Source organism: Monodelphis domestica, chromosome 2, assembly GCF_027887165.1.
Source record: "Monodelphis domestica isolate mMonDom1 chromosome 2, mMonDom1.pri, whole genome shotgun sequence".
Taxonomy (NCBI): domain Eukaryota; kingdom Metazoa; phylum Chordata; class Mammalia; order Didelphimorphia; family Didelphidae; genus Monodelphis; species Monodelphis domestica.
The window spans coordinates 461,109,850-461,136,379 of record NC_077228.1 but is presented as its reverse complement, the minus strand read 5'-3'; the positions used below and the strand labels follow the sequence as shown (position 1 = coordinate 461,136,379).

The 26,530-nt window shown below is 38.1% G+C and overlaps 1 long non-coding RNA gene across 1 annotated transcript; it reads left to right on the top strand.

Moving 5' to 3' along the window:
- Window positions 1–14,027: 14,027 nt before the first annotated feature.
- LOC130457496 (uncharacterized) lies at window positions 14,028–21,112 on the top strand. The gene is made up of 2 exons (XR_008916740.1): window positions 14,028–14,446; window positions 20,961–21,112. It is a non-coding gene; the product is annotated as an uncharacterized LOC130457496 (long non-coding RNA).
- Window positions 21,113–26,530: the final 5,418 nt, after the last annotated feature.

Sequence of the window (26,530 nt, the reverse complement as noted above, 5' to 3'; positions counted from 1 at the left end):
GTTTTAGCTTTGCTTTTGTTTTGTGAGGAGGACATTCAAAATTTTCTTTGGACTCTAGAAATATCAACTGAACATGAAAAAAATAAGTAAAAGTTTATTGACCAAGTTAAAGGGACCCAAATTGAAACATAGACTTTGGAGAAAACTTATAGACTAAGCATAACCAGTTACTTTTTGAATGACCAGAAAGTCCAATGAAGTCCATAAATGTATATACATGGCTCAATCACACTGAAGTCAGTTGCTCTTTTTCCACTCCCATGATTTGTAATCTAGGCAAACTGGAAGTCTTATTCACACAAAACATTCCTCCTGGTTCCATGGCTTTACATGCCTGGACTACACTCCCTTCTCATCTCTACTTCATAGTCTCTGTCTCTCTGCCTCTGTCTTTCTGTCTCTGTCTCTATCTCTCTCAGTTTCTATCTCTGAGTCTCTGTCACTGTCTATCTCTCTGTCTCTATTTCTGTCTCTCTACCTGTGTTTCTGTCTCTGTGTGCCTCTGTCTCTCTGCCTCTGCCTCTGTCTCTCTCCCTCTCCCTCTCTCCTTCCCCCCTTTAAGATCCAGTTCAAGCACTATCTTCTTCCCAAAATCTTTTCTGGTCCTTGCTTTCCCCTAGTATGAATGCCCTCCCTCAAATGTTACTTTATATGTAATCATTTTGTATGTATTTATATTTATTTACTCCATATTTATGCTATTTATAGAGAGAGGTCCTCCTCTGCCTCTTTATTTCTTTCATCCAGCATATCCAATAAATTGCCAATTCTCCTCTTTTCTACTTTCATTTCTCTCCCTTACTATCTTTTCATTCCATTCACAGTTATCACCTTAGCTCAGGCTCTCACGCTGGTCCTGTCTAGATTATTACAACAGAGACAGATATCTCCATCTATAGATAGATAATGTGCATGTTGTCTCTCCCATTAGAATGCAAAATACTTGGAAGCAGTCTTTGTTTGATTCTTTGTAATTGCATCTCCAGTGCCTGGCATGGTGTCAAGCATATAGTAAATGCTTAAGTAAATGCTTGTTGATAGAGAGATTCATGATTATAATTATCACCAATGACATTTTCCCTGTGTCTACCCTATAGGGATCTGCCAGTGTCATGCCCCAAGTTCCCACAACTTATTTCTGTTCTCACTTCTGTAGACATCTCCCTCCTAGAATCTATTTTCCTCTCCATCCTTTCCTCTATTCTTTTCTTTTTACAGTCAGCTTTCAGCTTCCCCTGCTCTATATAGCATCTCTTTTCTTTTTTCCATGCCTTCATTCTTTCTTTACCTATCTTCCATATCTCCCAATATTCCTTAATCCCTATCTGTCCCAACCCTTCATTCTTTCCCTTCCATTTCTCAATCTCACTGAGATAGTGGGAGAAATAAATAAAAGGTTCTCCAAGCTACATTTTCAAAGTAATAATAGTAATAATAATAACAGGCATCTGAACTAACATTGGAATGACACTTTTCTCAGGTTCAATACAAGGAGAAAATAAAACTTGAGACCCACCCCCTGTCTATTCTGCTCCTAAACCTGGTAGGAATTATATATCAAATAAAAAAGGATTTAACTGAGACAAGATAACAAAATAAATAACAGGGGCAAGTTATGAAGTAGGATCCTTCAGTCTACATAGAGAAATGAGTAAAATCTTTCACAGACTCGCACACCAGTGAGGAAGCAAACAAATCCCATTCCTCCCCCCAGCCCCCACTCATGTTCCAAAGTAAGGAAGAATTTTGGCTTCAATGTTTTCTATTTTTAATGGGAAACCTCTCATTTCGAAACTCTCCCAGGTCTACTCCATAACAATTAGCTATTTCTCATTGCTTCTGGAAAAGATGTGTCAAAGCTGGGCTTGGTGATACATAGCGATAATCCCTGCTCCTATGAGGCTAGTTATTGGATGACTTGAGGTCCAGGGTTCTGGGATGGAGTTGGGCTAGTCTGGCATTAATGGTGAGTGCTGGATAACAGAGAACCAAGAACAGTGTTCTAACCAGTTCAATTCTAAATTGAACTGCAATGGGATTATCCCAACAGTGATCACTGCCCTTCTAGCCTCCTCAAGAGAGACAGAAAAAAAAAGAAAAAAAAAGAAAGAGGAGGAAGATGGAAGCAACTAAGTGGCTAAGTAGATTGAGAGCCAGACCCTGAGATGGGAGGTTCTGGGTTTAAATGTGACCTCAGGTACTTCCCAGCTGTGTGACCCTGGGCAAGTCACTTGACCCCCATTGCCTAGCCCTTACCACTCTTCTGCCTTGGAACCAATATACATTATTGATTCTAAGATGGAAGGTAAGGGTTATTAAAAAAAAAGAGAGAGAGGGGAGGAGAAGGAGGAAGAAGGGGAGAAAAAAGAAAATAAAGAGGAGGAAGAAGAAAAACAAAATAATGTTTCATTTGGCTGCCCTGAATAACAGTTGACTCCAGAATAAAATGCTCTCTCTAGCCTCTACTCCATATATATATATATATATATATATATATATATATATATATATATATATATATATATATATACACACACTTATATATGTATGTATGTATGTAGCCTTACTTTATTAGAATTTTTTTTGGGGGGGTGTATGGGGTGCTCAGGGAGGGGTAGTATCTCTGGTATGGAGGGCTTGTCGTGCCCTCTTAGGGCAGCTCTCCAGCCTCTGACCCCCACCTGACACCCAGCTCTCACTTGTGGCTCCTAGTAGCTGCTAGCATGCAGCAGTGGCCACACCCCGGGGAACGGCTTCGACAGGCTGGCTAAACCTTGTGAGGATAGCCATCGGGTCATCGACCCCCGGTGAACCAGGGCTTTGCTCACCCAGCATGTGAAGACTGCTTTGGCTGAACAGACGGAAGAAACCAATAAGAAGGTTCAACGGCTGAGAGGGCAACGCAGCAAAGCATTGTGGAGTGCTTAGGGCGGGTTGGAGCACAAAAGACAACACGGCCATCCAATGCAGCTGAGGAAGTCTCCAGGTGTAACGACTTTTTGTGCCATTGGACCCAGGCTTCCAAAGCCGAGAGAGTGGGACTGTCTCTGTGCATCAACTCTTCCACTTAAATCTCCTTCACACACAAGTGTCTTTGTGCACACTCATCTATACACCATAGATGAAAAAGCACAAAGACAATCGTCATCCTCGGTTACTGAGAGACTACTACTACTACTACTATTATTAGAATTTAAGCTCCATGAGGGGAGGGATTGTTTTTTTTTTTTTAATTTATATCAGCAGCATTTTATGCAATAGCTAACACAAAGTAGGTGCTAAATTTTGGAGCTTAAATTATCCAATAACCTTAGCCTGACAGGAGTAGGGATTCCAGGTATGCATCACCATGCCTGGCTTTGACACATCCTTTCCAGAAGTAATGAAGAGCTGCTAATTATTATGGAACAGACCTCTAGGAGCCTAGAAAAGATCAGGTTTCCATGAAAAACAGATAGGACGAAATTCTTCCTTATCTTAAAACTTTGTTATAGATACTCTGTTGTTTTTATTAAATCAACTAATCCATAAGCCTCCACAAAGCATTAGAAACATCAAAGAGCAGGAATATAAGTGGCCTTTGCCATCAAATCTCTTAGAAATATACACAAAAATAAAGGGACTAAGAAGATGCTCCCTAATTATTTTTCCTTCAGTGATGAGCTTGATAGCCTTTTAAGGCTCAGTGCACCAATTTTGTCCTCAAAGATGAGAATCTGTAGAATGTCCCTGGTCAGACAAAGGTGAGGACTCAATCTAGAGAAGGTTATTTGCTTCCCATATGCTAAACTGAGCCTGTTAAAGCAGAATCCTGAGGCCAGAGCTATAACCAGCCAGGTCAAAGGGGACTTCAACTCAAAGGGCTGACATTGATCGTCTATGATCATTACTTGGACTGGAGTGCCCTTCTTCACCAGAAAGATGAACTTCTTTCCCATAGCATCTCTCTCTTGTGTCTTGCCTTCAATCTTTGAAGAGATGAGAATTGTACTGAATCACTTCCTATCCAAGCAGCCTCTCCCTACCTCCCCCACCATTCTTTTCTATCCCCACTAACCCCGGATGTTTTCAGTTTTTGTTTCTGCCCCAGGTGAAAATATTTCAATCATGTCTGTGCCTATGATCATCCCAGTGGGGAAGGATAAGGGACCTTTCCAAAAATTTTGCTTGGGGATCCAGATTTTGAATTTACTCTGCTGAGTCTAAAGATTTAAGAAACACAACTCATTGTCAGCATGAATTAAAAACTGAAGACTTTCCAAGTTGTTTTGAGCCACATTTTCACAATGTTAATTTATCTGAGCTGTTCAGACTACATTTCAGGCTGCATCCATCATGATAATGGTAACACTTTTAGATCTAGGACACAATTTGTCATTTAAAAGAAATGCATTAAATGCTATATTTAAAGTACCTTATTTAAATTACAACAGAACTCTAAAGCAAATACCTCCTGCCCTCAAGCTATATTCCTTAATTCTCCATTAAAATGCATCTTTTCCCCACACACTGTTCTAATGGGCATGCCCACCCACTTATCATGAAATCATTATTAAATATTGATCAGAACTGTGGTCTTATCCCAAGGTATGCTATATAGTTAATCATAGTTGAAGGGAAAAAATTATATATTTTAAACATTTCAGAGCACTTCAAGGCAAATCATATAAAGATTAAACATTCCACTTTACTCTGTATCTTTACAGAAATAAAGCAAATTTAAATGCGATTGATCTATCAAGAACATTACAAAAGGATAATACCCCAAATGCTACGGATATATTTATAACCTAGTTAGTAGAAATAAATGAAAAAGTTTTCTTCTTCATTTAAGTCAGGACAGCCAAGAAAACAGGGGCCTAGAAATTCTGGCTATTCTTTGTTTGCTTCTTTTACCTTTCTTCCCTCCCTAATTTCCTAACCCCTTTTGGCATCTTCCACCTTTTCTATTTGCTGAGTAAGTAACCACATCTTCGGTCTGATCTGAAAATGCTTCGGCAGTCAAGAAAGTTAGAATAAAACAATTCCAGGACCTCCTTGGCTGTGCCCCAGATTAATCATTCAATTCTTGCTTATACACCAGAAATAGGGAGCAGGGCCAAAGGGCACACAGCTGTGAATAAGATTAGTTAACAGAGATCAGGGCCCTGATGGAGTACACTGAGGGTGTGGGAGGGTTGAATTAATGTAAGGCTGACATAGGTGGTTCTAATCCTTAGATGCTATACTGCTGAGGACAAGGGAAAATAATTGTCTAATGAAAAGAAAGAAAGTAGAAGAAGAAGAAGAAGAAGAAGAAGAAGAAGAAGAAGAAGAAGAAGAAGAAGAAGAAGAAGAAGAAGAAGAAGAAGAAGAAGAAGAAGAAGAAGAAGAAGAAGAAGAAGAAGAAGAAGAAGAAGAAGAAGAAGAAGATGATGATGATGATGATGATGATGATGATGATGATGATGATGATGATGATGGAGGAGGAGGAGAAAAGAAGAGAAGAGAAAAGAAAAGAAAAAAGAGAAAAGAAAAGAAAAGAAAAGAAATATGAGGCAACAGTTGTCCAACAGAGGTGAAAAATAGAAATGTGAAAGTCCAATGGAAGGCAAATTTTGCAGAAAATAAGTTTTATTGCTCACTTTTTTCCCATTTCAAATTGCATGAATTATATTGAATCATAGGCAGAGAATGGGAAGAAAGCTTAAAGGTCATGCTAGCCTAACCTTTTTAATTAACTGATGAGGCAGCTAAGACCTGGAAATGTTAAATAACTTACACAAGGTCATCCAGTTAGAAATAGCACAGCCAAGAATCCATCCAATGAAAGTTTTCTGACTCCAAAGTCAGCATTCTTACCACTATCTTGCACAGCCTCCTAAAGGCAGGATGATTTGAGTGAAATACACTGTGATAGAGTGAGTGACGGACTGACCTTAAAGTAAGGAAGACCTGGATTCAGGTCCAAAGTCTGATACCTACTGACAAGCCTTATGGAAAACATTTGAGTTTTCTACACTCAATTTCTTCTAAGTTGCTGTTAAGTTATTGATTTTTGTATCTATGGATGGCTTGAGCGAGACTGGTTGTGATGAAATTGGTGTATTTTGTGTATGTATGTATGTATGGATGTATGTACACACAGACACTGATATTTGTCATTGTTGAGTTTTTTCAGTCATGCCCAACTCTTTATACCCCATTTTGGGGTCTTCTTGGCAGAGCCACTAGGGTGGTTTGTCATTTCCTTCTCCAGCCTGTTTTATAGTTGAGAAGCTATGATAAACAGGGTTAAATGACTTACTTAGAGTCACACAGCCAGTAAGTATCTGAGGCAAGATTTGAACTCCCATAGAAGAATCTTCCTGATTCCAAGCCCAGTGTTCTATCCACGGTGATACCTAGCTGTATATATATATGTATGTATGTATGTATATATATATATATATAGGCATCCCAAATTCATTGATTCAATAACTCACGGTTCAGGGGGGCAGCTGGGTGGCTCAGTGGATTGAGAGTCAGGCCTAGAGACTGGAGGTCCTAGGTTCAAATCTGGCCTCGGACACTTCCCAGTTGTGTGACCTTGGTCAAGTCACTTAACCCCCATTGCCTAGCCCTTACTGTTCTTTTGCCTTGGAGTCAATACACAGTATTGATTCCAAGATGGAAGGTAAGGGTTTAAAAAAAATAACTCACAGTTAAGTATAAGAAAGAAGAAAACTGGGAAATTTGGAAAATTCTAGAAAAAAAAATAAACTGCCCTTGTTGATGCCTGCCAGTCTGATATATAACTCATCTCCCTTTGAGATCCCAAGAAAGGAAAGAGTAGAGAAGGACAAAGGCAGAGAGAGATGCTATTTGTCTCTTTTTTCCCAAAGAGCACCAATGATATTATGAGGTGATGTCTTGATTTGTGCATCGGTCAGATCCAAGTGAAGCAGAGTTGCATGAAGTCATCAGCCTCTCTCTCTCTTCCAGAGACATCAGAGTCCAGCAGCAAGGCAAGTCAAGAGACTGCCAACACCCCAGTGTGCAGTGGATGACCCTGACGTTTTTGACGTCCCTGCTTTGAGTGCTCCACAGCACCTGCTTCTGCTGCCTTCATGGCCATTGGAACAAATTGTTCTCATCAGCCCATTAAGAACTCTTCAAATGCTTGGGATACAGACACCCCCCCCCAGCTTACCAATGGCTTTGTGACCCACTGGCTACCCTCACCCTGGTGATTTCCCCAGATGTGGACACTGCATGCTAAAGCTTCTTGGAGCTATAGATGACAGTCGAGTGCAAGGTGGACTCCAAAGGTGGAGAAGCAGCCCAGAAAAGGGCTCAGTGAATCCTCACACCAGACTTGCTGGTCCTCTAAGTACACCCATACACACATGCACATGCATAGACATAAACATATAAACATACACAAACATATAAATACATACATCTACATGCATGTCATTGTACACACGTGTACATACCTACATATAAATATTTACACGCAAGGCATGTCTATATGCACATGCATGGACATGCAGTAGAGCTATAGGGCTCACATGTATATGTGCATACTCATTCATAGATATAGTCATCTGGCCATGTGTGTGCATAAACATACATGTATCCATGTACCCATGCATGTCTGTACATATATACATGCACAAAGAGACACATAAAATATATGTCTGTAGACATATCCTCTAACATGTTGTTTGGATCTTAAATTGGGAAGTTATTGAAAGATATGGACAAAAACAAAAGAGGATGAGAAAAGGTAGATAGTTTGTCATTGATTTCAGTAGAAGGAATACTCATACGAATAAGATTATAGATCCAACAAAGTAAATGTTTTTTCTCAGATCAGGAAAACTAAAGAAAAAAAATCTCCCCCTCAAAAAAAATAAAAAGATCTTTTTTCTTAGACCATCAAATATCTTCCACAGAGCAATCAAACTCAGGGCAGGGAAGAGAGTTTTATAACATTAATAATCAATTATAGGCTGAGAGGAAGAAAAGCTTTATTATTTCCAGGTGTAAGATGGGAGATTCTTTAGAGCTGGACATCACCTGAGAAACAACTCAATCCAATCCATTTCACTTTGGATAGGAGCCCGGTGAGTGCCCTTAATGGGAGCTCTCCAGCTCACTTCTCTGAATCCAAAATGCCCAAGCAACACTTTCCTTCCTCCTCTGTGTCTTTGGCTTCTTCCAGACAGATTCCATCTTCTATGGGAAACCTTTCCCCGTCTCAAATGATTTTAGAGCCTTTCCCTCCGAGGTTGCCAACCATCCACTTTGTATCACCTCTCCCATCAGCCCCGCTCTTTGAGGGCAAGGATTACTTTTGCATATTTTCCCCCATTCTTCTTCCCATATATCTTTGTACACATGGCACCCACAGCAGTGAACCTGACACATAGTAAACACTTAATAAATAGTTGTTGACTGACTAAAGGCTGTTCACTGAGTCAGATTCTGAAATGTCAGCACCTCTAGATGCCCAGGTGTTAAAGAGAGATTGTCAGGCTATACGAACTTGGGGGGGGGGAGAATGGGGCAGGGAAAGACAGAGAAAGAGACAGAAAGGCAGAAAAGAGACAGAGATGGGAGAATAGATACAGTGACAAATACACTCAGAGTTGTGGAGACAGACTAAAAAAATAGAGATAAAGAGATTAAACAGTCTCCATATGGGGTCAATCAAGAAGTTGTTCAACATCTTGATTGACAAGTAAACTGCTTTTTCCAAGCTATTACATATATAGAAAGGATCATTTAAGTGAGTGAATAAACAACATGTTTATATATGATCTTCCCTGTTGGATGGAATTCCTGCATTGATAAAAATCATAGATTTTTTTTTTAAACTCTTACCTTCCATCTTGGAATCAATACTGTGTATTGGTTCCAAGGCAGAAGAGTGGTAAGGGCTAGGCAATGGGGGTCAAGTGACTTGCCCATAGCTAGGAAGTATCTGAGGCCAGATTTGAACCTAGAGCCTCCCGTCTCTAGGGCTGGCTCTCAAGTCACTGAGCCACCCAGCTGCCCCCCAAAATCATAGATTTTTAAACTATTAAATCATTTGGAGCAAGGATTATATTTTATGTTTTGTTTTATTTTTTGAGTGGGTGGTTAGGAGGCAAAGAAAACATACTTATTAATTGCAATTTTAATGAAAAAACATATAAAAGAATAATAGGGGGAATGCAGCATTATCTCCCCATTTTCATTGCTGCTGGTGACTGTCTGAAGAATGTTGTTGAAGGATGCAGTTTGCCTTACCTGTGCCTATAGAAACTCAATAGAAACATATGGTTTGACAAATCTGAATAATAAAATAAAAGGAGGTGATCACTAGAAGGGCTAATTCAGAAAGAAGAAGGAAAAAAATAAAGAACAGCATAAATGTTCTGTCTTTGACCTTTCCTGGCTTGGTTTTCACATTTAGAACTTTGCCCAAATCTCAAAGTCAGTCAATAACAGGTACTAAGTGAAAATCCCCAGAATGGCTCTCAGGGTAAACATATGATGCTATAAAACCAAAGGGAGAAAAAAGGAGTATCATACAATTTCCTAAGTTACAGGATCAGATTTCATCACTGGACATCAGCCCACTTTAAGTCTTCCTAATAAATGCTGAGATTCTTAGGTAGGATTTCACAGTCTTTTAGTCATTTGGGATATAGTAAATGTTTTGGTTACCTCCCATCTTAGAATTGATACTAAACATCAGTTCCAAGGCAGAAGAATGAAAGGGCTGGGCAACTGAGGAAGAGTGACTTGCCTACTTCACAAAGCTAGGAAGTATCTGAGTTCAAATTTGAACCCAGGACCTCCCATCTCCAAGTCTGGCTCTCTATTAACTGAGTCACCTAGCTGCTCCTAGAAATGATTGTTTAATGGATGTAGAGATGGAAAAGACATGAAATGTACTTTATATCAGCATAGAATACACTTTCTCTAAAACATAATGGACATTTCAGAAATGGTTTGTGAATGAATGAATAAATCAAATCTTAATCCCTAAATGAAAAAAAAAGCCTAAATAATGATTTTATCTGTTGTAATAAATCTAAAAATATAAATACCTTTGATCAGGGGATTCAAGTATAGCCACTTAATAGCATTCAACTAGGTGACAATCATTCTATGATTCTATGGACTGTTTGTCACCAATGAAATAATTCGACCCTCTCACCAATAAATAGTCAGAATTGATGTTTATATACTCCAATAAAGACTTGCAATGTGCTCTACATCCATTTTCTCTTTGGATCTTCAAAATAGAGAATATTATAGGCATCATTAACTCCATTTTGCAGATGCAAAAACTGAGGCTCACAGAGATCAAATGATTTGCTAAGTCAGTCTAGTTTTGAACCCCCCTTTCTACTGACTCCAAATCCAAAAGCATTCTCTCTAGTACACCACAATGGCCCCTCAGCTTTTTTAATGCCTCTTTTTATCAAGGTTAATGTCCTGAAATTCACTGAGTTGAAGCCAATTAAAATGGCAAAAAAAAAAGAAAAGCTTATACTTAAACCCAAACCTCGCATCTATACCACTTTTGCTTAGTGCTTCTCCAAATGATGGAGATAACAGTAGTTAAAAGCATAAGAAGAATTTTTTTATTGTAACCTGTAACAAAATAAAGATGGTAACAGTGATTAATTTTTTAATAATCCCAGTGTTTCAAGACGGCTGTAATGATAGGGCAATCATGCATCACTGTTGTGTTCCAATAGAACTATTAGTCTCTGTACAATGTTAGTGTAATTATAGCCTAATGGTTTACACTATTAGGAAAGCACTAAATATTTTACTAAACGGAGTACAGTATATAAAAATTAATTTAAATGGCCCCAGGCTTGAAACAATAGAGTCGGTGAAGAAAAAAAATATCAGAACAAAGCTTATAGAAAAAGATTGTGTTTTATAATGGGGGAGATTTAATTGTAACAGAAAAAAAGTCAGGATTCTATCATTAAGGCACATAAAACATGAGAAATATGAAAAGCATCTTGTCATGTTTTGATCCTTTCTTATGAAATAAGCTTCTTTATTGACATGGTGAGAAGATCAAAATCTCTAGAAAGGTACAATTCTGATTGTCTTTTACCTCTGAGGTAGACTCGACAATAGGTTCAGTGTGCATTCAATGGAGGGAGAAGATCATTCAGCTTAATCAGCTAAATGGTAAGACATCCACTGCACGCACACACACCCACTCATACCCCCAAAGCAAAAACAAAACAAAAGACATGGAATTGATGGTCTTGAGAGACTTCTGCATGTCGGTGAAGGACAATTAGTGATAACATAATAGAGAAGTGAGTCCTTCTCGCAGGATCTATATGCACCTTCTGATTGATTGGATGTGTTAATACTGAACAGCATGCTACAGAAAGGCCAAAAGAAAGGAGGCAATCACAGCACAAAGAGAAAAAATCAGAGAATCCCAGAGTTTGAGGGGGCTTCCGAGTTCATCTAGATCAGCATACTTGAACAAAATCATCTAATTCAACTCTTAACTAACCTAAAGTCTTTTCTATAATTGGCTCAATGGAAAAAGAACTGGCTCTGGAGATAAGAAGATCTGAGTTCAAGTTCAGCCTCAGGCACTTACTAGCTGTGTGAGCCTAGGCATTTCACCTCTGTGTGCCTCAGTTTCCTCAACTGTCAAATGGAGCTACTCATAGCACTTACCTACCAGAGTTGTTATGAAAATCAAAGGAGATACTATTTACAAAAGGCAAACGTTAAAGCACTATAAAGATGCTCTTATTCAGTCTCTAGTATCAGAGAACTTGCATTTGAATCCAGTTCTGATGATTACTAGCTGTGTAACTTTGGACAAGTCAGAGGGATGTGGATTATGGTCTCTGTGGTACCTTCCAGTTCCAGTTATATGTTCCTGTGATTCTATGTTCTCCAAGAAATCATCATTTAGTAGTTGAATGAAGACCTCCAGTGACTGGGCAGACCTCCATCCCCTGAGCAGCCCATTGTGACTTTTAGATAATGTCATTGATATATAGTTTTTTTCTTTATACCTTACCTAAATATCTCTCCTCGTCTCTTACCATCTGCATCTCATATCCATGGCTCCCAGCCCTGACTTGTAATGGCCAAGAAGAACAAATATAATGCTTTCTTCTTAATGCAATCCAAAGCCACATTTCTTGTTGTTGTTGTAACTTCTGTAATAGAATATTATCATTTTGAGCTTGAAGTTCACTAAGAGCCCCAGATCTTCTTCAATCTGCTAAATAACATAACATCTCCCATCTCCTACTCATGAAATCAATTTTTTGAACCCAAGTGTTGAGATATTCATGTTAAATTTCAACTGCTTAGATATATCCCAATACATATCCATATTCAGTTTCATCTTGGGAGAAATACCCCAGTGCTCTAATGGGCCAACATCTTATTTGTTACTGATGATGCCATCCAGTAGTAGCTCTCCCACCTGGTTTTCTGCTATCTGCACATTTAGCAAAGGTGCCATTTATGCCTTTCTCCAAGCCACTGATAGAAATGCACAAGGCCAAGCCCAGATCCCTGCGGCGGTCCATTAAAAACATTTTATTATTACTACATCCAGCCACTCACCCAGTTCCGAATCCATCTAATTTTATTATATTGTCCAGCCCATATCTCTCTATTATTTTCCAACAAGAATAGTGTGAGATACTCTATTAAAGTCTTCTCTGAAATCAAAGTAAACCATATCCACCTCATTCCCCTGCTTCACCAGTTTCAGAACTCTTGTCAATATAATAAATAACATTAATCCAAATCTCATTTCACAGATGAGAAAATGAAGGCCTCAAGGAATGAAATGACTTCCTCAAGGTCATACAAGTAGCAAGTGACAGAAACAAGATTCCAGCCTAAGGCTTTGGATTCTAAAAAATAGAGTTTGTGCCACTTTAGTCTGTGAGCTCCTTGAGAACACAGCTTATTTTTTGCTTTTCTTTATATCTTTTTTTATGATGTTTAAGTGACTGGCACATAGAGGGTGCCTAACAAAGGTTTATTGACTGACTGGATGAATGCCACTAACTTGAAACCACTTGCCCAGGCTCATCTAATAGCCTGGAAGAGGATTTGCAGGTGGGAGTTTCTCTTTCTTGAATAAAAAAGAAAAAAAAAAGCATTATCTCTACTTCCGTTTTCTTGCCACATATTCTAAACTCATTGAACAGCCTTTAGTTGGTTTACCCAAGTCAGCCCAACATACTAATTTGCAAATCTGCCACCTGTATGCTCTAGGTGGTTCCAAATGATAATTCACCTTTAATTATTTACTGCAAGGGGACATTTTAATTAATGTTACTGTGAATTCAAAATAGCTCCCTTAGTATTGGTGGGGAGTAGAAATTATAGGCTGTTCTTGCTTCTCTTAGGCCTCATCCAATTGCTAAAAGCCTCCAAAGAGCCTTCTGTTGAGAGAACACCATGAGCCTGCCTCTTCTCTGCAGCTGTGGAAGTTAACCCTATCTTTCCAGGAGCAGGGCCTTCCCTCCCACCCCCCAGATTCTGAGAGAAGCAATCACATGATCCATCCCTAGAGTAGGAACCTCCCCTCTGCCTTACTTTCCTATTACTGTGGAATGCACCATCATCTTCCCAGTCACTCAAACCTCTAATCTTACTGTCATCTCGGATTTCTCACTTTCTCATCCTCCCCCCACTTCCATATCCAATCAGTTTCCAAGCCCTGTCCATTTTTCCTCTCTGATATCTGTCAAATACAACCCCTCTCTTCTATGATATTGCCACCATTCTGACACAAGCCCTTATCTCCTCACGCTATTACAATAGCCCATTGATTGGCTTCCTCGCCTCAGATTTTTCCCTGCTCCCTTCCATCCTCCTCAAATCTGTCATATCAATATATTGTGACTTTTCATTTTTCACTCTTGCCCAAACTTGTCCATTTATGCCCAAATGAGTGTCTTTAACCACTGATAACTGGGGGTGGGGGTGGGGGGGAGGCAGGGTTTAGCCTCAGATACTTCCGGTACTTGGCCTTCCCTCCCTTTCTTCCTAAGGCTGCTGCCATAGAGTCAAGCCGAAGGCCTAGAGCCGCCACCATGGATTCACAGCGGAAGTTCCCTCGTGCTCCCGGATGTGACCTATACCTTGTGGGTTTAGATAGCATCCGAGTTCTGCGGCGGAGGCAGATCCATAAACCACCAGGATTATATACAAAATCATCTGTGTAGCATTCAAACCCTTTCATAATTTATCTCTTCTGGGTTCTTACACCTTCTCATCTTCAGTCTAGTGACACTGGTCTCCTTGTTTATTCCTTGTTCAAGTTATTCCATCTTCTAACGACATGTCTTTTCACTGGCAGACTCCCAGGCCCGAAATTCTCTCCTCCATCTCCAACTCGACTTCCTTCAAGTCTCAGATAAATTCCATTTTCTACAGGAAGCCTTTCTCCATCCTCCTCAATGTGAGTAGTGCCTTCCCTTAGAGGTTATCTCCAATTTTCTTAATGTATAACTTGTTTATAAATGGTTGTTTGAGTGCTGGCTCTCCCTTAAGACTTTGAGGGCAGGGACTATCTTTCCTCAGAATTACTTAGCATAGCAGTAATTCTTAGCTCCCTTCATTTTGAAGAGCCCAGTTCATCAATTAAAAAATGAGTATCAAGGCAATCAATATGCCTTTAGTCAAAATTATTTATTTAAAAATTAACCTAGAAGTATGTCACTCCCTTTAAAATGCACATAGCTTATAAAAGCAGAGACTCTATCAGAGTCAATAAGCATTTTCTCTTTCAGAATTGCTAAGAATGTGCATTGAGAGCAATATACTCTTTGCAAGGATTTGTAGAAATCTGCTGGAGTACTGAAAGGCATTAAAATAAGTTTTCCCCAACTAATCCATTCCAATGAACCCATCCCAAAGTGCATGTATCAAATCCCTACTATGTGCTAGACATTGTATACCAGGAAGAGAAAGACAAAACAAAAAATAATCCCTGTTCTTTGTAGAGGAAAGGCCTTGTGGAATTGATTAAGAACTAATAACCGAGGAGATCAGTCAAGGTGTCCAGTAGGGAGATGGTGCATGAGCAAAGTCTAGGAAGAAAATATGTTTTATAAATGGTAAAGGTGAACAAGAAGTACATTTTAGCAATGGAGCACAGTCTCTGAAAGACATGAAGGCAGGAAACCATAAGGATTATAGATTCGAAGGTGAAGTGAACACTTACTAGGTTACCTTGGGCAAGTCACTTAAATCTAATAAATAAATCTCCTGGGGGGATAGAACATGCAAACGAATATATCCAAACTATATACAAGATTAATAAGAAATCATTAACAGAGAGAAGGCACTAGAATTAAGAGGGATTAGAAAAAACTTCCTGTAAAAGATGGTTGGCTCAGTTTCCTCATCTGTAATATGAGTTGGAGAAGGAAATAGCATTCCACCCTGGTATCATTGCCAGGAAAGCCCTGGGATCACAATGAGTTGAACACAACTGAAATGACTGAAAAACAGAAAAAAAAAATCTAATTTCTTTATTTTTCAAATGAAGAAAGTAAAGGGGTTAAGTGGTTTGTCAATAGATCATACAGATAATAATCATTAGTCAAGATTTGAACCCTGTTCCTTTGACTCCAGAAGCCCTATTATTTCTGTTGTACCAAATGTGGTAACTTGCATTTTTTCTTTAGAGGTTACTAAGGTAATTTTCAATTTGATAAGCAGGGTAGTGATATGGTGGGACTTAGGGTTTAGAATGTTATTTTTGGTAGCAGTGTGAAAAATAGATTAGTGAAAATTTGGAATTTAATTAGAATTCACGCCATGAAAGACCCTTCTACCTTCACAATTTTTCTCCATGTTTAATAAGCCAAATCCCGTCAGTCCATTTTCCAAATTTCTAATCAATTTAGGAATGTTACTCTAAAACCCTAGTTTTCTAGATCTTAATTCAGATAGCACATTCCAAATTGGTCCTGACAACCAAATAAATGCTTGAAATATTCTGATGATAGTAAAATTACTTTTGGTTCCTTCTTGCTATAATATCTGATCTATTTCCTACCTCCCCTTACTTCCATACACAAAGACAGTCACAGAATAAGACTTATAGCTGGAAAAAATAATCTTGGAGATCATTAGTCAAAATAATTTGCTTTATAGGCAAAGAAACTGAATTTCACCCACATACTGAAGGTGACTTGCCCAAAGTTATAGAAATAGTACAAACCGATTGAACCTCAGGCTTCTAACATTGAACTTGTTCAGCTTCAGTTTCCTCATAAGTACAGTGGAGATATAATAACACCTAAAGAAGATGTGAGAATCAAATAATGTAATGTACTTGATGTCCTTTGCAAAATTAAAGTATTAAAGGTCAATCAATATTTATCAAACCTCTAGTATGTTCTGGGCACTGTTTGAAGAACTGGCCACACACACACACACACACACACACACACACACACACACACACGACACTCTGTCCCAAAAGAGTCCACAATCTAATGGAGGAGAGAACATGCAAAAATGTATACAAGATTAATAAGAAATCATTAACAGGGAGAAGGCACTAGAATTAAAAGGGGTTAGGAAAAGCTTCCTGTAAAAACTGGGATTTTAGTTAAGACTTACAGGAAGTCAGGAAGTCCAGTAGGTAGATTGAAAAGAGAATGTTGTAAGCATGGAGGACAGGCAGCAAAAATGCTATTATTGTTGTCATCATTGTTATCCTGGTCTTCTTATCTTTCCTTAATGGAACTAGACAGAAACATGGCTGAGACAAGTCACTACTCTGCTATTATTATTTTGCATTTAATGATATGTGGACTACTGCACAAATGTATAAAATAGTAGCTTTGTTTGTTGTTTGTAACTAAATTAAGCTATTGAGATGTAAACTCATCTTCTCTTGGGTAGCTGAAAGCAAGCTTAGTACAACTCCAGTAGCAGACAGGACAAAAGGGATGATATAAATCTCATCCTGTTCCTACATGATTTTGATCTCCTCTGTCAGCTCTCTATATTTTCAAAGCTCTTCATTCCACTCAGATTGGATATTATGAACACTTGGCATGGTGTTATTTATGAAAACATTGTTCTTAATTTTTTATGGATCAATGCTATGTGCAAGACATCTTGAGGACCGGTACAGCTTATGATAATTCTCTAGTTTCGATATAGTTTATTTGTTGGATTTGTGAGGGTATTTTGTATGAGATCTGTATTTGTAGCATAAGGATTTCTCAACTGTCAGTCCATGAAAGATGGTGAGCTTACGATATATAAATCTAGGCACCAAATCACATCTTGCTAAATTTTAATAGCATACATGTTACAATATTTTTATGTAATCTGCATTTATCATTAAGTCTGAGCTTCTCAAGGACAAGTCTTCTATAATTTCTGGTGACAGTGACCTGGTCCTGAATTGATACCATAAACCTCGAGGCTTCCACAAATAAATCTTCTTGAATCAGCTATTTGTTTGACATTTCTTTGTCTATGTATTATTGGTTGAGTTCATGTGGATATTGTCTGTGGAAGGATTTTGTAATTCTTATTTTGAATCTAGTAATTTCTAGACAATTCTCCATCCAAAGGTATATCACTTTCAGTTTCATATGATAAATTTCAGTTGTATATACCAGTAATCAGCCTTACTATTTCTTGATAGAGTTATGTCTACTTATTCCAAAATGATTTCTATAGGTTTTTGACCTATTGTATGCTTTTATCATCATCATCATCATCACCTTTACTACAGTGATAATGATGACAATACGCTATGTCTTTGTTGTTTCTATTGTGCTCAATATCAACTACCATGAAACTGCCATATTTGGTCATTTCTAACCACAGTGAAAAAGTAAAATGATTTAGTGGAAAAAATAATAGATCTTTAGAGTCAGAGGATATGGGTTCAAATCTTTATTTGCACTTAATACGTCTATAACTTTGGGCAAATTGCCTTGCATTCCTCAGGTTCATCATTACAATGAGGTTATACTAGGTAGATTCCAAGGTCCTGCTGAGTTTTTAGGCTCTAATACTATTATGATCCTATATGGTGAAAAATGGCACTTAGTAAGACTAAACCAGGGGGCTCTAACTTTGTCACAACAGAAGCTAGACAAGCATGTCTGCAATGAGTGACATGGAGTCCTGAGATTAGGGCAAGAAGACTGTCCCAGATGATTTCCTCTAAAAGACTGAAAGGTGTGTGGGGTGGGGGGCATCTGGATAGCTCAGTGGATTGAGAGCCAGGCCTAGAGATGGAGATCCTAGGTTCAAATCTGGCCTCAGACACTTCCCAGCTGTGTGACCCTGGGCAAGTCACTTGACCCCCATTGCCTAGCCCTTACCACTCTTCCACCTTGGCGCCAATACACAGTATTGACTCCAAGATGGAAGGTAAGGGTTTAAAAAAAAAAGGCTGAAAGGTATAGAAAAAAAATAGTATTATGACGTTAGACACTTCCTAGTTGTATGACTTAGCCCTTAATTGCACTTCTGCCATGGAACCAATATTTCCTGATGTAAACAACCAAGAGAGGCATATTTTGCTCATTGATCTTCTACATAAACATATCAAATGAATCATAAAACAAGGAGAAATTTTCTCTCCAGAGGTCAGAACCTTTTGAGTAATTGGGAAATATTTTCACACAATCTAAGCAGAAAAGAAACACAGATGCCTTCTAGTCTTGCCTATACCCTTTTATAGCATCCCTGACAAGTAGTCAACAGCCTACAGGCACAGGGAACCTACTACTTCCTGTGATAGCCTATTCCACTTTCTATAGCTAGGAAGTTTTTTGTTTGTTTATTTGTTTTTCTGTGTGTGAAGTTTTTTAACCACTTGCAGAAGCCTAGACTCAGCCTCATTGAAGCTTCTTCTACCCATTGCTCCCCAGTTCTGCCCTTTGGAAACCAGGTGGTTCCTGTTTACAAATGTTTTTTGTTGATCACATCAAGTCCCAGACTGCCACAGGGTTTCCTCAATGAGATTCATAGCTACTCAAAAGACATCTACCTAGTCATCCACACAGGAAAATACAAGTGGCAAAAAAAGAAGGATTTCTACACACACACACACACACACACACACACACACATATGTTGTCCAAAAGATGCTAAAAGGCAGCTAGGTAAGCAACACATTGAATTCACCCTTCAAGATCTTGGCTGGACATTGAAAATAGTCAATTAAATAGGAGGATGAAAGTGAGCTAGATCTCATTTGGGAAACTGTAGTGCTTTCAATTATCCCAAAATGTTCTCTGCTACAAAAGCCCTTGTATTCAACACCATCAATACTCAGGGATGCAATATGGCTTTAGATCATGGACCACCAGTCTCAGAAGTAAAATTGCAGGTGCTTGAAAAGGCAAAGGAAAAGTGGTTCAAGTAGATTGCAGGTCATTGTCAGCAACATCATAAGTATGAGAATTGGTAGAAAAGATACCATGAAAGACATGTGTGCTCAGAAAAAGAGGTAGGCTGACTTTGTAGCAAGACAGGAATAAGAGAACTGACAGCCTGACTATTGCACTAACATCCAGGAAATATCAAAAGACCTGGAAGAACACTTCCAGCTCTTAGGGTAGATCCTTTTATAGGGTAGACTAATGAAATGACATGAACAATAATTTATCATCATTTACTGAGCATGAGAACAAGAACACCATCTGTACAGATAACAGATGGTGACTGAGCCAATCACCATCACCCCCCAAAAAATCATATTCAGATTCAATAAACACTTGTAAAATACCAAATATGTGCAAGCACTATTAAAGGGACTGAATATGGGTGAACACTTAAATAGGCACAGATATGCCTCAGGGCAATTTCAGTTCTTGTGGAGCTTGTAATCTAGTTCATATATAGTTAGACCTTTTCATGTACACAAAAATTAAACTTTTTTAAAAGGACCAGTAATTTTATTGGCATAAGGAAATCCCATCGTGAGGGCTCTCTCTCGCAAAGTAGATCACCACCTGCTCCACCATTTAGAGAATTCCCTGCGGCACTGAGAGTATAAGCTCCTCACCCATGGTCACACAGCCAAGGAGAGTTAGACATGGCCTTTGAGCTCAGACCTTCTTAACTCAGAAGTCAACTCTGTATTATCTCCGCCTCTCTCTCAGGATTAGACTTAATCATAAAGAATGGCTGGCCTCTGCCCTGATTTTTAACCAATTCATCCCCAAAACCACATCATGTTGTAAACCCACTAAAGAACATTGGCCCAACTGGAGATACCAACAGAGACAAATTCAAGAATGATGATGATGACTATTATTGTGATTATTATAAAAGCTGATATTAATGGAGAACTTTAGAAACATTATATCATTTGGTATTCTGGATGTCATTATCCCGATTCTATGGAGAAAGAAAATGAGACTCAAAGGTTAAGTGACTTCCCCACAGTCACATAGCTGGTGAGTGTCAAAGACAGTTCTTTCCTGACTCCAGGTCTTGGGCTCTCCATTACATTATATTATCATTAGAAGATTTAATTAACCAATTTTTTCCTTAGATAACACCTTCTCTGAGCCTCTGTCAAATGAAATTAGACTAAATGACCTTTAAGTTCTCTTCCAATTTGGTGGCCTATAAATATTTTCAGGGTCTGTACAAACTTCCACCATATGGATCTATTAAAACATTTCCTTTTAGGTAGCACTATTTAGGTGGCACTCTTGTTAAAATGTGCTTTAGAGAAATAATCTCCATAGCAAGCCCTTGAGCAAGAGAGAATTGCCTCTCAGGGCCAGGATCTTTAAAAAGTGATGTGAAATAAAGGCAACAGATAGTGATATCTGCCTAGAGATAGCTAGTTTCACAATTCCATCATTCTACATTTCTTAATCTTGAGATCATCCTGGGCAGCCTAACCCTTTTAATGAGTAAATAAATTTAATGAAATAAATAAATCTGTTTCCCTTTCTTCTTTTGATTTAAAGAACTTGGCACCAAATACACAAGATGAAGCCTAACTTAATTTGCAGAAGGCCCTCAACTTGTTGCACATTCATAATTTCATTATTAATGATTACAAGATCTTCATAAGGCATTTATCTTTTTTTAATAAACAGAGTGTTACTGATAATTTAAAGCCCTTGTGTTGTGTGTTTTGTTTGTTTGTTTAATATCAGAATAAACTGCTGAGTAACGGTAGATATTTTTTCTAGCCTCCTATCTCTTCTGAATGATAGATGAAAGACTGATGCAGGAATTTATGTCAGTGGTCTGGGTTGGTTTATTTATTTATTTTTTTTTGTTGTTGTATATCAGCAACATCAATTTATTTTCATTTTATTAAAAAGTCTAAACTATGTCCCCCAAACTTGCTTCTCCCTTACCTTCTCTTAGAAAAATATCTTTTCATATGTAGTCTCTGAGTTTTTCAATTCCTTTCTCACAGCATGACTTCCACAGAGCCCTAAATCATTAACTATTTCCTCCATATAAAATTTATGGAATTGATGACTCATTTCCATAGTAATTATTGTCATTGCAAAATGGTATTTACTGCAAATCCATGGGTATGAAGTTGTATTAAATAATATTAAAAGAATTATTAGCATAGCACGATGCTCTTCCTCTGCATCTCAAAGGAGGAAAGCAGAGACTAAGCCATGTTCTCTGTCATTTCCATCCCAGAGGAACTGAGCCTGAAGAGAAACATAGGCTTGAATAGTCAGGCAAGAACCTATCCTTTGATATCAAGGCATCCCTGTCAATGCATCTTACCCAGAGACACTTCCTAGTCCTACAGAGATTGTCATTATAGCGTTGAGGTGAGAAATTCTATCTCAAGAAATGTTCTCCAATCTATACTTCTGATGATCCTTGGAATAATTATTACACTCCCTCCCTTATTCTCCTAGGCATTACTCTATCTGGAAGCCTCTTCAGTAAAGCCCCATTATCTTCCACTATCACTTTGGCCACCACTGAATTTTTAGGACCAAAATGAGACAGAGAAGAAGTGGGCGATCAAGAATGGAAGACCATGAATTCTAATTATCTTACATGTTATTTATCAAACAATCTCTACTACCTAACTAATCACACTGTGGGATATTCAGCAAAAAAGCAGTTATTTAAAGTTTGATTCCATTCAACAAACATTTGTTAAGTGCCTACTAGACACAGGGCACTGATACAAAGACAAAAAACCAATCCAAGGAAATATTTTGGGTGGAACCTGTTGAAAAGGATGCCAATGATATTTCTACCCTCAAGGAGATAACATTCCATTGGAAAGAAATATTGTAGTTACCACTACTACTGGTCCTCTTTCAGAATTTCTTTTAATTTAATTAAAGCTACTAGAGTTTCTTTAATTTTCATGAAAATTGTATATATATATATATATATTTGCCTATTCTCTGTGGTTCTTGGGAGAATTCCATTTGTTTTAGGATGAGGCTCTTATTTAATTTTCCAGCCTTACATCTCTAACATCTAATATGGGGTGCTTGGCATATAGTAGACATTGAATAAATACTTACTGAATTGGCTTGTTTTATATGGGAAGTAGAATGAGAGTCAAATAAAAGTCAATGCCTGAAACCCTTTGTCCAGAATACCCAAAGCACTTGACCCTCATTGGAGTGTTCCTGTAAATCTCTTCACTGAAAGAAATTTGCTTCAAACCCAGGCTTTGGGTAAAGGGACATAACCTGTCTGACTTTTCAAAGAACAGCCCCTGTAGCAACCAAGTACCCAGTAGGGCCATGTTGGGGGACTGGGAAGACAGTGGATCAAAAAGAATACTACTTCTCTCTCAAAGAATCAGACAGCATCTCCTTTAATACCTTTCTTACTTAAGAGACATGACGAGGAAACAAAGACATAGCTGCAGGCCATCCCGATCTCACAATGTACGTATGCTCTTAAAACTGTTACATCTGGGAGAGTCTTTTTCATCCTCTCCATTATTCACTGAAAACTGTGAAGATTTGGGGGAGGGGGAGAAGGCATTCTTATTAAAACATTCATAAAAATCTCCCACCTTTCCATTTGAAAGACATCTCTATCTACATACTTTATATCAGGCATAAGAAATGCAGGGGGGAAAATGCATGATTAGTGCCTTCCAAAAGCTTTGAAATGTGCCATCCTGAAAGGGAAAGGAAATAGAGCACCTTGCCAGATGTAGAGTTATAGTTATGAAATACATATTGAAATATGAGTGTACAATAAACTCACAAGGGTACACAGATGAAAGAATAGAAAATGAAGGCACGGACGTGATTTAGAATAATATCGAAATCCAGATTGAGAATATACTGCAGAACAAGGTCGCACACAAGGAAAACCTTACTGAACATTTTCTTCCAGCTGACAAAAATTCTTAAAAATAAAATAAAACTATATAGGTGTGAAACTTTTCTTCTAGTTCCTTGAGAAGCCCTTAATGGTATTTTGAAATATACAAATAAATAAAAGAAAAAATGGAAATGACTCCCAAATGTACACCCCAGCCAGCAACCTCTTCCATATAAGCTTCAGAGCTACATTTCTGGGTTGTTTTTTCCTTTAACATTTTAAAAAATTGCTGCCTTTGGAGTTGTTATTGTTTTTATTTACATTATACTGATTTCCTACCATAGGTCTCTCATGTTGAACCCATGTATGGAACAAAGAAAAAGTCAAAGATAACCAACCACCAAAGCAGCAAACCTGACAATGTACACATTGCACACCATACTTTTCTCCACTCTGCTAAGAGATGTGCCTTATATTCTCTTTTCTCTGAAATCAAAACTATTCATTGTAATCAATCTGAACTCTACTATTTTTAATGTTATTTTCTTTTACATTATTGTAGTCTTTTATATTGAATAAAGGAGTGCATTAGCATTTACTAAGTACTTACTCTGTGCCAAGAGCTCTGCTAAATTCTGGGGGTCCAGATATGAAAGCAAAAACTGCCCTTGGCTTCATGGAGATTCCCTTGTAAAGTGAAAATCAACCCTTATAGGGGAGTGTTGCCATTTTGGTTAGAAGGACGGAAAGTGATGCCTTAGATGAATAGATGGACACATCCATCCACAAACAATGTCATAAATGATTTAATCCTAATTCAGTGCTCCAAAATTAGAGAAAGGCAATGGGAAAGGGGAAATGTGGACCCAAGGAAGCAAGGAAACTTGTTAGCATATGGAGATGGGAGAATACCCAAGAATATAAAGTGAATCAAGACATGATAGCTGGGGCTTTCCTAAAATAGTCATCTTGGAATATTATCCTCTTGCTTACACTCTTTTCATCCTGCATCACTTCATACACATTTTCCATTGTTACTCAAATTGTTTATATTTATAATTTCATTACATTCCTACAGCATAGTTTACCATTTCTAATCAGTGCACATCTACTTTGTTTCCAGTTTTTTTTCAATTTCCTATTGTAAAGAATATTACTATGAATATAGTGAAATTATATAATGGGCTTCTTTTTTTCTTCTTCAGGTTTCTGCTTCCCAATGGTATTGTTAAATCAAAGGGTATGAAGAGTTAATGACTCTACTTGCATATTTCCAAATGGCTTTCTAGAATTGTTCAGTCAATGTAAAGCTCCACCAATAACATATCAGTAGACTCATATTTCCACCAGCCAACTGGACATTTCAATAAAGCTATTTTTTTGGCACTACCAAATCATTATTTTCAAAAACTGAAGTCTAGTCTAACATAATATTTTCCTGCACCTGACTCTGTTTTCACCTAATTTTAAAACATTAAAGTCATCTTTGACTCCTCCTCTCAAGTTTAGTTAATCACTAAGTCCTTTATAGCCATTATCAGGACCAAAATGTGTTGGGATGTCAATTCCTTTTTTAAATTTTTCTTGTTTTTCACTATTTGCTAAGATCTAGAAAAATATACAGAACAGAACCAGAATGGTCCCAAACTATGCTACATTACAACTATGATGCATACAAGAATTCATGTTTGGCTCTTGATTTTCATGTCTCTCTCTGTAGTTGTTAAAAATTCAAAAGGCACAAGGACAGGTTGGGAGAAATGAGAAAGATAAAAAAAAAATTAGGGGAAATCCAAAAGAAATTGGGTCTTGTGAATGAGAGCAAAGACCAAGCTTGGCAGTTTGATGAGTTTTGTCATAACTTCCCCTGGAATAAAAACTGACTAAACAAAAAGACAATTTTGTCTGGATTACCATCTATTGAAAGTAACTAGCTTGCCCAAAGTGTACCACCAGGTGTCACTTCATTAGCTACATTAGTAACCTGGCTCACACCAGCCTTTAGTTTTCAGTCTTGAAATCTCCACATGAGTCAAAGTGGAAACAGATAGCTTAACATAGAGTAAATTCATTGGTACAAACAAGAGGCAGCTGCCACACAAGACCGTGGCCCCATTTTGCCAAGACTCAATTTTCATGAGTGAAAATCATCTCATGAAGTGCTATCTTCAGAGCAAAACTGGTTTGACCTGACAAGGTGTTATGTCTATGTGTGCTGTCAACATTTTTATTTTAGCTGTGACTGAGAGGTCTTCAACAAAAATGGTTGTTTAGCATATAATGAGGAAATGTCACACTGTTTTATTACAACAGATGTAACCTGGTTTCTAAGAATGCTCATCCTTGACTTCTCATCCCAGAAGTAGCTTCAGTTTACTTCATGGGAATGGAGAAAAGAATGGAATCATGGGAAAAGATCAAATAAGGTGGTTAAACTTGGGAATTGGCAAAAGAAGGCACAGAGAGGACAAGGTAAAATAAAAGGATTTTGTGTAGAGAATCACCAAAAATTACAAAGCCCTTAAAGAGAACCCCAGACACTATTATTATCATTTATATATATATATAGTAGTAGTCTCTCGGTAACCGAGGATGACGATTGTCTTTGTTTGTTTTTGTGCACAAAGACACTTGTGCATGAAGATTTAAGTGGAAAAGTCGATGCACAGAGACAGCCCCACTCTCTCGGCATTGGAAGCCTGGGTCCAGTGGCACGAAAAGTCATTACACCTGGAGACTTCCTCAGCTGCATTGGATGGCCATGCTGTCTTTTGTGCTCCAACATGCCCTAAGCACTCCACAGTGCCTTGCTGTATCGCCATCTCAGCCGTTGAACCTTCTTGTTGTTTTCTTCCGCCTGTTCCACCGAAAGTCTTCACATGCTGGGTGAGCAAAGCCCTAGTTCACCATTTATGAGATCAACAACAAACTTTTTCTGTAATCTAAGGATCAGCCTAGATTAATTTGAAAATACTCATCAATAGTCTAGCATGAGGAAAATGAAAATGAAAAAGGCTGAATGGCAAACCTGTATAACAAGGAACTCATTGATAGTTGGGGAGGTGGGGTACAAAGCATGCACCATTAGATAGCTTTCTATTTTAACTAAACACTTTTGGATACCAGGATTTAAATTAATTTGTTTATTTGCTGCTGAAGGACTATCGGTGCTAACAGCACTCTCTTAACTTTAATTCCTAGAGACAAAGCCTTGGATGATCCACCCTAGTTACTACTCTGAGAGAAAATACCCACA